Source organism: Pleurodeles waltl, chromosome 2_2 (assembly GCF_031143425.1).
Source record: "Pleurodeles waltl isolate 20211129_DDA chromosome 2_2, aPleWal1.hap1.20221129, whole genome shotgun sequence".
Taxonomy (NCBI): domain Eukaryota; kingdom Metazoa; phylum Chordata; class Amphibia; order Caudata; family Salamandridae; genus Pleurodeles; species Pleurodeles waltl.
In genome coordinates, this window is record NC_090439.1 from 671,574,958 (window position 1) to 671,588,420 (window position 13,463).

Genomic DNA, 13,463 nt, shown 5'->3' on the forward strand with positions numbered 1-13,463 from the left:
GTGGACCGAGCTACCCCAGACAACATCATTATGTTTATGGCGGTGGCAGCCCAGGAGGTGTTTCAAATACCGCCTGACAGACTGGCTGGTTTTGGGGACTTGGGCCCTGTTGAGAACCATTTTGCAGTTACGGTAAAAGTTCTGTCCAATAGCGGTTCAAGGCAGTACTTCACCACCAATGAGCGTGTGAAAAACAAGACAGTTTATGTGCTACATCACAAAAAACACTTTTACTGTATCTTGAACCTGAAGGGTTTTCTAGGAGCCAAGTACATGTGCAAGCATTGCGACCACATACCCAACAACCGGACCAGACACCAGTGTGAAATGCACTGTAAAATGAGTCAGAGGGACGGGTGCGTCGACGACGAAGCTCAGAAGGTGAACTGCTCAAGTGTAAGATGCTTTGTTGGTTGCAAGACTGCTTGAACGTACACATCAGCCTTACACAGTACATCCGTAAATCAGACTGTCTGGCTTGCGGGCGCTACAAGGCCGCCAACCACGATTGTAAAGGTATGCAATGTCCCAGGTGTAAAGCGTATTTTATAGCCGGAACAGCACACGAGTATTACATGCTCAAAGGCTTCCCCCAGAAAAAACAGAGACTATATTGCATTCAATATAGAGTGTACGCAGGAGACGGGTGTGCACCAGCCTAACTACATTTACGCCCACCATCCAACAGCCAATGAAAACTGGGAGTTTGAAGGACGGTCGTGCGTGAATGATTTCCTCAACACGTTCATGCAGCCGAAATATTACGAGTGTACAATGCTGGCTCACAACTCAAAAGCGTACGACTCATTCTTTATTCTCCGGGACCAGATTCGTGAAACGCTGAACATGGAGCTCATCACCCAGGGTTCTAAACTGATGCTGTTAAAGGTTGTGCCTTTGGAAATTAGGTGCACAGACACCTTGAATTTTATGCCCATGAAGTTGAGAAAGTTGCCAAAAGCCTTTGGTTTTATAGGCTGCAAAGGTTATTTCCTTCACTTTTTTAACACATGGGCTAATCAGAATTACAGCGGTCCTATGCCTCCGCCCAACCGTTATGGCAGTGAGTACATGATGCCGTCTGAAAAAGAGAGCTTTCTATAGTGATAAGATGAAAATCGTAAAAATCGGTTTCATTTTCAAACAGAGTTGAAAGCTTACTGTCAGGCGGATGTAATGATCTTGCGAAAAGCTTGCAACCTTTTCAGAGACGTTGTGGTGGAGATGACGAAACGGGGCAGGATTCTCAAAACCAAAGCCCGTAAGAGGAAAGAAATCATGGAATACCTAGACCCATTTAAGGACATTACTCTGGCAGCCATGTGCATGTCTATTTATCAGCACATTTTTAAAACCTGAAACCATAGCTCTAGTACCGCCTGACCTCTATAACAGTAAACAGAAATGTCACTCCACCCCATCTAGTCAGTGGCTCATGTACGTCTCGGAGAAAGATAACATCTTCATTTAGCATGCACTGCATGGTGGTGAATACCGCTTGGGCTGCTACTACCTAGACGGGTATGTACTAGTTAACGGGGTACCAACCGCTTTTTAGTTCAATGGTTGCTTTTACCACAGGTGTCTGCGTTGTTACAAACCCCACAAGTGTATTAGACTGCAGGGCACCACGTTTGAACATCTGCATCGTTGCACTTTGGCCAAGGTGCAGTATATTGAAAACAGTAGCTTTGTTCTGAGAACCCTCTGGGAACATGAGTGATTAGATGAGCTAACAAATGATGTGTAACTCAGCACTTTCTTTAAGAGCCAGCAGTTACCAGCGCCGTTGGAACCCCTCAACGCCTTATTCGGCGGCCATACAAACACCATACAGCTGTACTGGGTCGCTGGTGAGGGTGAGAAAATACACGACTACGACTTCACCAGTCTGTATCCGTTTGTGAACAAGGTGAAGTTGTACCCTGTGGGGCATCCTACGATCATATATAGGAAGTTTCAGTGCATGGATGTTTGGTCTTGTTAAGTGTCAAGTCCACCCTCCGCGGAAGCTTTACTTCCCAGTGCTTCCGTACAGAGTCAACAGTAAGCTAATGGTCCCCCTATGTCGAACATGTGCTGAAAGTAAACAGACTAGAGTGTAGACATTGTGATGAGCAAAGGCTGCTAGAGGGGAGGTTGTGAAAGGGTACCAACTCTGCAAAAATACTGGAAATTTGGCACTTTCCACACACCACAACCTGACTGTTTTCTGAGTACATCAACTTGTTTCTCAGAGACAAACAGGAGGCAATTGGGTATCCCGACTGGTGCGTCAATGAGCCCTCGAAGCAAAAATACATCGCTAATTACCAAGCTCACGTGGGTATTACACTGAGACCGGAGTTCATTAAGGTTAACCCCGCCAGACACCAGTTAGCTAAGCTCTGTCTCAATTCCTTGCGGGGAAAATTCGACAGCCTACCAATTTGTCAAACACATCCATCGTCACAGATCCAGACAATCCTTTTAAGTATCTATTTGCCCCGTCTTGCAATGTGTTCAGTTGCAAATTTATCTACGATGAGACGGCCGTTCCATGCTGGAAATACACCAAAGAGTACCCCACAATGTGTAACAATATAAACATCTTCTTAGTGTGCTTCACAACCAGTCACGCTCGTCTGGAGCTTTACATCTTGCTGAATAAGCTTCAGGATCATTGTTTGTACCACAACACCTACTCTGTTATTTTTGTGAGTAAAGATGGTGATGAAGATACTCCGCTAGGTGATTATCTAGGGGATTTGACCAGCAAGCTTGAAAAGGTTGAGTACATACTCGAATACACCTCCTCCGGACCCAAACCTATAGTTACAAAACCTCTATCAACAAGGTTTGCATAAAAGTCAAAGTTATCACTTTAAATGTCAGCAATACGGTTAAAATAAATGTTGACAGTCTGAAGGGTCTGGTGCACAAGTACTATGCATCGAGTGATCGCGAAAATAATAAAGCAAAAGTCGTAAATCACCCTAACATAGTCAGATCCAAAAAAAGGTGGGAAATTTCAACACAGCCGTTGTATGAAACCCTGCGAGTAGTGTTTGATAAAAGGGTCCTGACCGAGGACTACAAAACACTGCTGTATGGTTATTAAAAGACATTAGAGGGGCGAACCCCAACCGCTATGGACACCAGGCTGCATTACCCATTCTCCTGCGTTTTAGCAGGTCCCTCAAATAGCGGTAAAAGTTATTTTTTATTAAGAAACTGTTAGAAAACGCTCCCAGGTGTTTTATCTCAGACCCCTAACAACATCGTATGGCTTTATTCCTGCTGGCAAGATCTTTACACTGAACTATCCTTAAGGTCCCACACATCCAATTTATAAAAGGCAACCTAAGTAATCTCAACAACGATGACTTGTTAACTAAACCCCTTGTACACATGGTCATTGTGGACGATCTCATGCGTGAAGGCGGGGACCACCCCGAGATCGAGAGGGCTTTTACTCAATATTCACATCATGGCAATCTAAGCATATGCTACATCATGCAGAACTTGTTTTACAAGGGTAAAAGCAGTTTTTCGATAACTCTCAACACCTCATACCTGGTCTTATTTAAAAAAAACCTGCAACAAGCTTCAGATAGCAATTATAGCTAGACAGATGTACCCTGGAAACATGCAGTTTTTCATGGAAGCGTTCAACAACACTACCGCAAAACCCCAAGGCTACTTACTGGTTGATTTAAAAGCCAATACTCTAGAAGAAGACAGACTACCCTCCGGTATTTTCCCACCTGACTTCCCAGTTGCGTACACGCCTAAAACAATCCCCAAAGCCTATAAAAAGACTCATTAAAAATACTTTTACAACATTTACACTCTAAACCTTGTAATATAAGGTCCATACCATGTCTGCGCGTCTATGGTGTAATTTAGATCTTCTAAAAATGCTGGTCACTGCCAGCCCCCTATAAGGAAAGGCTATCCTGTGCGCGGCTTTGGATGATTTAGTGGCTGCCATTTCAGAAATAGCCCTAAACACCCTTAAAGGTAATGTCCTGATATCAACGAGCCAGTTCCTCATGCTGAAGAAGAAGCACCACATTATTAAGAAGCTCAGCAATAAAAGGGTGTCACTCCTTTCTAAAAAGAAACTGGTCAAACAGTCTGGAGGTTCTGGCGATAGCTATACCTCTAATTACAGGTCTCCTATCAAGGACCTGATGGAGCACGCCCAAAAACTGTACTTTGTGTCTCGCCAACAGCTGCAACAGTCGGGCCCTTTTACCACAAACGTCTGGGACATACACAGAAACGAGACGCAACGTCTCGATGCTGAGATCAAAGCCATTTTGAACCAAATCGATTTAAAACCACACAACAAAGCACCGCTTTACTCAGGAGCCCTTCAAAACTTTTCACAGTATTACAAACAATGGAACGCTAGAAAAAAACAAATTGATTATGTATATCCCCCACATGGAACAGTCGCCAGCAGACCCAGTAGCTCCTCAAGACCCAGGAACCCCAACCCCATTGACGCCTTTGTGGAAGACCTTTTAAAAAAAATAAGTCAGAGGTATAGAGGGACGGCGCAAATGCTGCTCGGTAAAATGACTGCTACTAAAGATCTGACCTCTTGAAATGACTGGGGTGAATTTGTTTACAAGGGACAGCCGATTGCTGGATCACACACGTACGATCTGGTCAGAGGTCTCATCCACAGCAAAACATCCTTCAACCCAAAATGCTCCTAGAGGATGGGAGCAGTTCCTACGAGCCTCTGTGGAACTCAACATTCCTTCCACGATCGTCGGTAATGCCGACTACCAGCGAAAGCTTGAAAGTTTGAAAGATCCCACCCCTGGTGTATTTACCATGAGTCCCACCATGTCGACATCACCTTTCTTTCCTCAGCTAACACTGTCTAGGAGCAGTGACGCTCTACCTATGGGACCTAAAAAGAGACTGTTCAAAATGAACACTTGGTTCCCACTGTAATGCTATCATGACATTTGATCAGTTGTACAGTTTTGTTAAAAGGTTTGCATCTCAAAAGATGTTTGCTTCATTTATTTCTTTACCCGTGTAAATGTTTGTGCTGAAAGCTGTTTGTAATAAACACTTTTAACTTTTCAACAGTCGTCAGTCATCTTTTTTTTAATTGGTTTTAAAATGTGTGGTGCATGAATAAAATATGTATAGTCTGAATTCATGTTTAAAATGTTTTTATTTTAGATAGTCATCAGTACAAATAGAGGCGTTACAAGGCCTTACACTTTTTGACAAACACCGTATTCTCTTTTAACAGCGCTCAACATCATCCTTGAGGTTTCATTTACTTATTTCATAACAATACCGTCATTGTTTACTAGATCGGCGGAATACAGATTTAAAACATTTCTAAACATCATACCCTCAGACATTTAACTAATTAAATATATATAAAGTTCCCCGCATGTGATGGCTAGAGAATCCTGTAAACACATCTTGTTATACTCGACCATGGGCGATGCTTTTTTTACATATTTGAATATTGGTTTTGTATAAATGTTATGCTCTGGGAACTCCGCTAAACTGTCAGACACTATAACCTTGTCTACATCCAGAAGCAGGGCTGGCCAATGTGTACCACCCTTGTAATGCGGGTTGGTGTTAAAGACGAGGGTGCAGATTCTTTCTGGGCCTAGCTCTCCCGGTAGCCCGTCGCTAGGAAATACACCTAAAAAATATTTCTTAGCGTATTTATGCCTGCTTAAGAAGTCACGTATCTGCACAGTGTCCATTGATAGCTGCAGGAACCACAGCAGATGACGATTTGGTGGCTGAGGTGCTGGGCTGGGTTCTGGCCACCGTGGCCCGAGGGGAAGGAAAGGGGGAGAGGGAGGGAAGAGGTCAATGTTGGCCAGGAAAAGCTTCTTAGGGACACTGGGGCGGGAAGAGGGAGAGGGTTTGGGAGTGGAGGAAGTGGGAGTGGTTGTAGGAGGTGTCTGTCTGCTGAGTTTGGATGCAGGTGCATGGACTGGATGCTGTTGTGAGGTGGATGGCTGTTGGGTGGGTGGGTGCTTGCATTTGTGTACTTTGGGAGGAGGGGTCACAGACACACATGGGAGAGGACACAGGGGACTTGTGCATGGATGTGTGGGTTGTGACTGCCAGTGAGGAGTACGAGTAATGGGCATGCTGGTGATGGAGGTAGTGGATGAGGATGTTGTGCATGCAGGTGTGAGTGGAGACACTACTGGGAGGGAGGTGGACGAGGAGGAGGAGGGGGACACAGTGGAGGCAGTGCATGCTGGTGTGTCTGCATGGTGATGGTGCTTGTGTAAGTGGCTGTGAGATGAAGTGTGGTGCTTGTGTTTGCCTGAGCCACTTTTGTGTGGTGATTTGGGTGAATTCTGATATGATATGATATGAAGGTGTGCTTAGGATAGGTTGAGGTTGAGGGGATTGGGACCGGGTAGAGGAAGTTGGAGGAGGGAGGTTAGAGACAGGGACAATGGCTGCCATCAGTGCTGAGGCCAGAGCCTGAAATGCTCTCTGTTGGGCCGCCACGCCAGAGTGAATGCCCTCCAGGTATGCATTTGTTTGTTGCAAATGCCTCTCGACACCCTGGATGGCATTCAGTATGGTTGACTGCGCAACAGTGAGGGCTCTCAGGAGGTCAATAGCCTCCTGACTGAGGGCAGCAGGTCTGACAGGGGCATGGCCTGAGGTGCCTGGGGCGAAGGAGATGCCCACCCTCCTGGGTGAGCCGTCATGGGAAACACGCTGAGGGGCTGCTGGGGGTGGCGGCTGTACCTGTTGTTGGGGTGGGCATAGAGGTGTCTGCCACCGCCAGGGAGCTTCCATCGGAGGAGGAGTCGCTGTCTGTGGTGTCCCGTCCTGTCCCCGTTGTGGTGCTCCCCTCACCCTCCGTCCATCTGGTGCCCTCACCGTTGGTGGATTCAGCCTCCAGGCCCATGTGGAATGCAGCTCCCTCCATCGCCGGTGCCTTTGGTCCTCCGCCAGATGATGCTAATGCACACTAGGACAGGGTGACAAAACAAAAAGTGGGGGGAGACAGAGGATACACTTGGTCAATGCCAGCAACAACACTACCGTTGGCGTACACAACTCACAGGGAGCAGCCCTCTGCACTAGGCCATGCACTACCAGTTACTAAGATAGTCACCAGCCCATGGGGTACAATGCCTAACGCCATTAGCTGCACACCTGAAACCCACAGGACCCTGCCCAGTAGTAGATGAACACTAACACTATTGGGGGTGGAGTGGTTCAGAGCCTGCCCAACAAGGGACCTATCCTGCCATGTTCTCCCTGGCCTAGGGGCACCCACAGCCCACATCCCCCACCCAGGTAAACCTTAACGCGCGCAAAGTCATGATTCTGAATCTGTACTCACCCCCTTATCGCTGCTGTGATGCCCTCAAGCGCCCATTCAAGTCCAGATAGGCAACCGCCAGGATGCGGAACATCAGGGGGGTCAGGGTACGACAGGCGCCCCTTCCTCGTTGGGAGGCCAGCCCCAGCTGGGCCGCCACCGTCTTCCTTGCCCTGCGGCACAGGTTCTCCCACCGTTTGCGGCAGTGGGGGCTCCGCCTGTCAAAGACCCCCAGGGTCCGCACTTCCTTGGCGATGGCAAGCCAAATACCCTTTTTCTGATGGGCGCTGACCTGCATGGAAAAAGACAGCAGAAAAGGGCATTAGTTAACCATCCAGACTGTCACACTCATGGCCCACCAGATCCCTCCCATACCCTGACGCACATACATTGACCACCATACATGCATCAGCCGGGCCAGGATGCCTCAGCCCCCTCTTACTTGTGGCTTACACACACAGCAATCCATACATTCATGGCCCACGCATCATGCTCACAGTGTACTCACCTGTTTGTCTGGAGGACTGTAGAGTAACGTGTACTGTGGTAGGACCCCATCCACCAGTTTCTCTAACTCCTCCGCAGTGAAGGCAGTGGCCCTTTCCGCAGACACATGAGCCATGGTCACTTCCAGACACAGGTCACAGCAGCACTTGCAGTGTAGGTCCTCTCCTGTTGAAGGTCAGGTGGCAAGTGAGTGAACATGGCGGTCACGTCCGCTGCGGTGCATACGGTCACCGCCGCCGTACATCGCCATTGGCTCCTGGAAGCCATAGTGCCCAATGATAACCAATGCGAAGTTGCACAGCGGTCGTAGACCGCCTACCGAAACGGCACACAACGCCAGTAGAAGTACCTCATTTCCACTTGTCCCTCCTCACAAGTCAGGAAGCTGCCATTTCAGGGGGGCACAGACCATGGCACCTAACTGTGTCACAGCAGACATTGGCACAGCAACTGACTCGCAGATTCACATACAGGTTCGGTAAAGTAAAAGATGCATCATTATTATTTTAATTGATGTGTGAATAAGACCCTTTGCTTACCGTTTTCCTCCATAGGCTTCAGCCGCTGAGGATGAATATGAGTTGGCGACATCCTCCGGTTTACAGACCCCTGGGGGACCTTGCGAAAATGGAGGACAGACACATTATCCTAGCCTACAGACTTGATCGGACCACAATCCAAGAAACTGTGTGCCCAATTAGAGCCAGACCTGATGTCAGCTATCCGCCAGCCCACAGGTATCCCTCCTGTAGTGCGGTCCTGTCAGTGCTCCAATTCCTGGCAAGTGGGTCCTTCCAAACAACAGTGGCCATGGCATCAGGGATGTCTCAGCCAATGTTCTCAAATGTGTTGACCAGAGTGTTGTCAGCCCTGCTGAAACACATGCGCAGCTACATTGTATTCCTCCAGGTGGAGGATTTGGCCACAGTGAAAGCTGACTTTTATGCCTTGGGACATATCCCCAACATCATTGGTGCCATAGATGGTACACATGTAGCATTTGTCCCACCCCGGAGAAATGAACAAGTGTTCAGGAATAGAAAAAGCTTTCACTCTATGAATGTGCAGATGGTGTGTTTGGTGGACCAGTACATCTCCCATGTGAATGCCAAGTTTCCTGGCTCTGTGCATGACACCTTTATCTTGAGGAATAGCAGCATCCCCTATCTAATGGGCCAACTCCAGAGGCACCGGGTGTGGCTAGTAGGTGAGCCCAAGATCACCACCTAGCATAAGTTTGTGGCTGGGTATGTGGTTGTCCCTAAGGGTAAGTGTGCGTCTAACAGGTATCCCTCGATATTTGCAGGCGACTCTGGTTACCCCAACCTCTCATGGCTACTGACCCCAGTGAGGAATGCCAGGACAAGGGCAGAGGAACGTTACAATGAGGCACATGGGTGAACAAGGAGGATCATTGAAAGGACCTTTGGCCTCCTGAAGGCCAGGTTCCGGTGCCTCCATCTGATTGGTGGATCCCTATAATACTCACCCAAGAAGGTGTGCCAGATCATTGTTGCATGTTACATGTTGCACAACCTGGCCTTGAGATGCCAGGTGCCTTTTCTGCAGGAGGATGAGCCTGGAGATGGTCTTGTGCCACGGTGGATCCTGTGGACAGTGATGAAGAGGAGGCAGAGGAAGAAGATGTGGACAACAGAAATAATATAATACAGCAGTACTTCCAGTGACACACAGGTAAGACACTGTAACTTCACTTTACATTTCAGTTTTTTGTTGGACATTTTACATGGCAGCCTGATTTCCCCATGTCTATGGCCACTAACTGTACCCTTTGACATCTTTATTTTCAGATCTCTGTGGCCCACTCTGGCTCCTGGTATGTTTACTGCTGCCCACTAAAGGTCATACCAATGTATAAATGACTGTATATATGACTTGCAATGTTTTCAGAACGTTGTACTAATACATGATTCACTCATTTGACAGACTCAAGATTAGTATTTGTTCCAAGAGTGTTTATTTGAGTGCTCATACGTAGAGGGTGATGTGCAATGGGCTGGGGTGATGGTGGAGGAATGTCCAGTTAGAGTCCAGTATCTTTGTATCACAGGTGCATTGTCCAGTGGGGCATAGGAAGGAGAGTAATGGCAGTTCAAGGGGGACAGGGTGACAGAGTGAGACAGAAGGGTGAAAATCAGAAGAGTCTTATTTCCTGGTGGGGATCTTGGCAATATTCTCTAGGTTCTGCCTGGATCGCAGGGAGTGTTTGCGGGGTGGTTCTCCTTCTGCAGGGGGTAGGGTGCTGGTGGCCTGTTAGTCCTGTGTGGGGGCCTCCTGTCCACTAGTGCCGGCCGAGGTGGAGGGCTGTTCTTCAGTGTGGCTAGTATCAGGGGCACGTTGGTGTGCCACTGACCCCCTCATGGTCTTGCCCATGGTTGCCAGCACCCCTGCAATGGTGACCAGGATGGTGGAGATGTTGTTAAGGTCCTCCCTGATCCCCTGGTACTGTCCTTTCTTCAGCCGCTGGGTCTCTTGCAACTTGTACCATATCTGGTCCATTGGCTCCTGGGACTAGTGGTATGCTCCGAGGGTGCTGGAGAGTGCCTCCTGGAGAGTGGGTTCCCTGGGCCTGTCCTCCCCCTGTCGCACAGCAGTCCTCCCAGTTTCCCTGTTGTCCTGTGCCTATGTCCCCTGAACCGTGTGCCCACTGCCACCGATCCCAGGTCCCTGATCGTCCTGTGTTTGTGGGGTTGCCTGGGGTCCCTGTAGTGGTGGACATACTGCTGATTGACATGTCCTGTGGACAGTGGCATGGGCCCGCTGGGTGGGTGCTGTGCTGGTGTTTCCTGAGGGGGGAGGCTCTGTGGTGGGTTGGGACTGTGCCTGGGTACCCGACTGTCCAGAGGTCCCTGATAGGCCAGGTTGGTCATCATGATCCTGGCGTGCAGAGCTGCTGTCATCTCTGTGGGCCTCCTCTCGGGGGAGCTGGATGTTGGTGGCAACTCCTCTCCGGTGACGTTGAGTAGGGGTCCTGTGGAGATAAAAATGCATTGTTATTGTATCTGCGTGTCCCATCTTGTGGATGGATATGTTTCCCTCTATTGTTGTTATTAGCAAGGCAGCTTTGGCTTGTGTGAGCTGTGCTTGGTTTGGCTAAGTGATTGTCAGTAGTGTGCATACTGTGGTGATGGGTGTCCATGCAGGTCTGTGATGGGGGTCCATGGATTGGTGTTACATGCGGGGCTTGGTTTTGGGATGGGTGGGTTGTATTGGTAAGTATTATGTGAGGTGGTGGGGTGATGGGGTGAGGGTAGGAGTAGGAGTTTGTGATGGCATGCAGGTAGGTTGGGGGATATAATAGTAATGATTTGACTTACCAGAGACCAGTCTTCCTGCTACTCCTGCGAGGCCCTCAGGATGCATTATTGCCAAGACTTGCTCCTCCGATGTTGTAAGTTGTGGGGGAGGAGGTGGGGGTCCACCGCCAGTCCTCTGTACGGCTACCTGGTGTATTGCAACCACGGAACGCACTTTCCCTCTTAGTTCATTCCACCTCTTCCTGATGTCTTCCCTTGTTCTTGGGTGCAGTTCCACAGAGTTCACCCTGTCCATGATCCTCCGCCATAGCTCCATCTTCCTAGCAATGGACATCTGCTGCACCTGGGATCCGAATAGCTGTAGCTCTACCCAGATGATTTCCTCCACCATGACCCTTAGCTCCTCCTCTGAAAACCTGGGGTGTCTTTGGGGTGCCATGGATGTGGTGTGAGTTATATGTGTGAGGATGTGTGGGGTGAAGTGTGGGGTGATGTGTTGTGGTGTGTGGTATGAGGTGCGTGGGTGCTGTATGGGTGATGGTATTCTGTGGCTCAGATTGAGTGGCTGCTCCTGGCTTGTGTCTCTCTCTGTTGGCAATCTTTTTTTTTTTTGTGGAAAGGGTTGTGGGTAATGTGAGTGTGTGTTTTATATTGGATTCAGGTTGTGGGTGTGGTGTGTGTATGGGTCTCAGGTGTGTGTAGTTTGAATTGTCCAATGTGGTGTAGTTTTGTAAGTGTGTGTGTATTTTGAGCGCGGCGGTGTGTACCGCCAATTTTTTACTGCGGTTGAAAGACCGCTGCAGTGGTTCGTGGGTCCTGATTCTGTGGACGTATTCCTGGTGCCGTAACGGTGTGGGTTTTGGTACCGCCAATTTATCACTCACCTTTGGTCTAGCGGACTTGTGTGGGTGTCTGTATAGTGACGGATTTCTCAGTGTGGGTCGTAATACCCGTAGCGGAATATCACCGCGGTCACGGTATCTTGGCGGCCGTCAGCACGTCAGTAGGCGGCATTTACCGCCAGGGTTGTAATGAGGGCCTTAGTGTTACCAAAAATAAAGGTATTTATTTGGGTGACACAGTACCAAAAATATCTTAGAGGCAATACTCCTTCTGGAGGTAAGTATTATACACAATATATACACTAGACACCAAAATTAGACAAGTAAATAGTCATAGAACAATGCAAACAATAGGAAATGCTATAGAATGAAAAGGGAGGAAATAGGTCTAGGGGCAACACAAACCATATACTAAGAAAGTGGAATGCGAACCACGAATTCCCCCCTAGACAAGTGTAGTGTGTGCAGAATCGTTGGGAGAGTAAGAATACAGTAAAGGTAAGTAAATTACCCCATCCCAGAGCCCCGAAAAGCAGTAGTAAAGTACTGCAAATTTCCTTAGGACACACTACACCTCATGATTGGGATTTTGCAGCAACCAACCAAGTCTGCAAACAACAACTGCTGGATTCCTGGAATTGAAGATCTGCAAAAGGAGAGGACCAAGTCCATAAGTCGAAGGAAGTTCCAGGAAGGACAGGAGCCCCTGCCAACACAGAGGAGGGTGCAAAAGAAGAGTCCCCGGTTAGTCGAAGACTGCAGGAATACACCCTAGGAAGATGCCAGCGGGTTCCTGCATGATGCAAAAGATGTCCCACAATGTGAAAATCGTTGCAGATGTGATTTCATGTTGGAAGTTGCCAACAAGCCTTGGTTACCACAAAAGTGTGTTTTGCGTCAAAATGGTGCTGGATGGACCCAGGAGGGACCTGGGGGCCTCAACTCTGTGTGAGGAGGAGGGGGGGTCACTCAGCACTTTAGAGAGCCCTCAGGATGCCAGCCAGCACCCCCAGGAGTCCCAGGACACAGGGACAAAGGAGGTGCAAAATTCGGTTGATGCAGCACAACAAAGGAAGGTCCCACCCACCGGAGAACAACTCATCGAGTTGAGCATTACAGGATGGAGTGCTGGGGACCTGGGCCAGGCTGTGCATAACGGAATTTTGAAAATAGTGAACAGAAGCCTCAGGAGGTGAAGAAGATGCAGTGAATAGGGGTACCGTTGCTCTCTGGGAAGGCAAGGTCTTACCTCCTCCAAATTGCGTCAGCAGGACCTCAGGACAGTCTATGTTGATGATGTCCACCCTCTGTGTCCTTAGGAGCATGCTTGTCACTGTAAGAGGAGTCCAAGGGTACCAGTCGTCGTCTTGGAATGCGCCTGCTGAAGCAGGGGAGTGACTGTCACTCCACTGGAGATTTCTTTGGTCCTTCTGGTGCAGGGTGAAGACAGGGCGTCATCAGAGTGTGCACACCATGGAAACTGTTGCAGTTGCTGGCTGG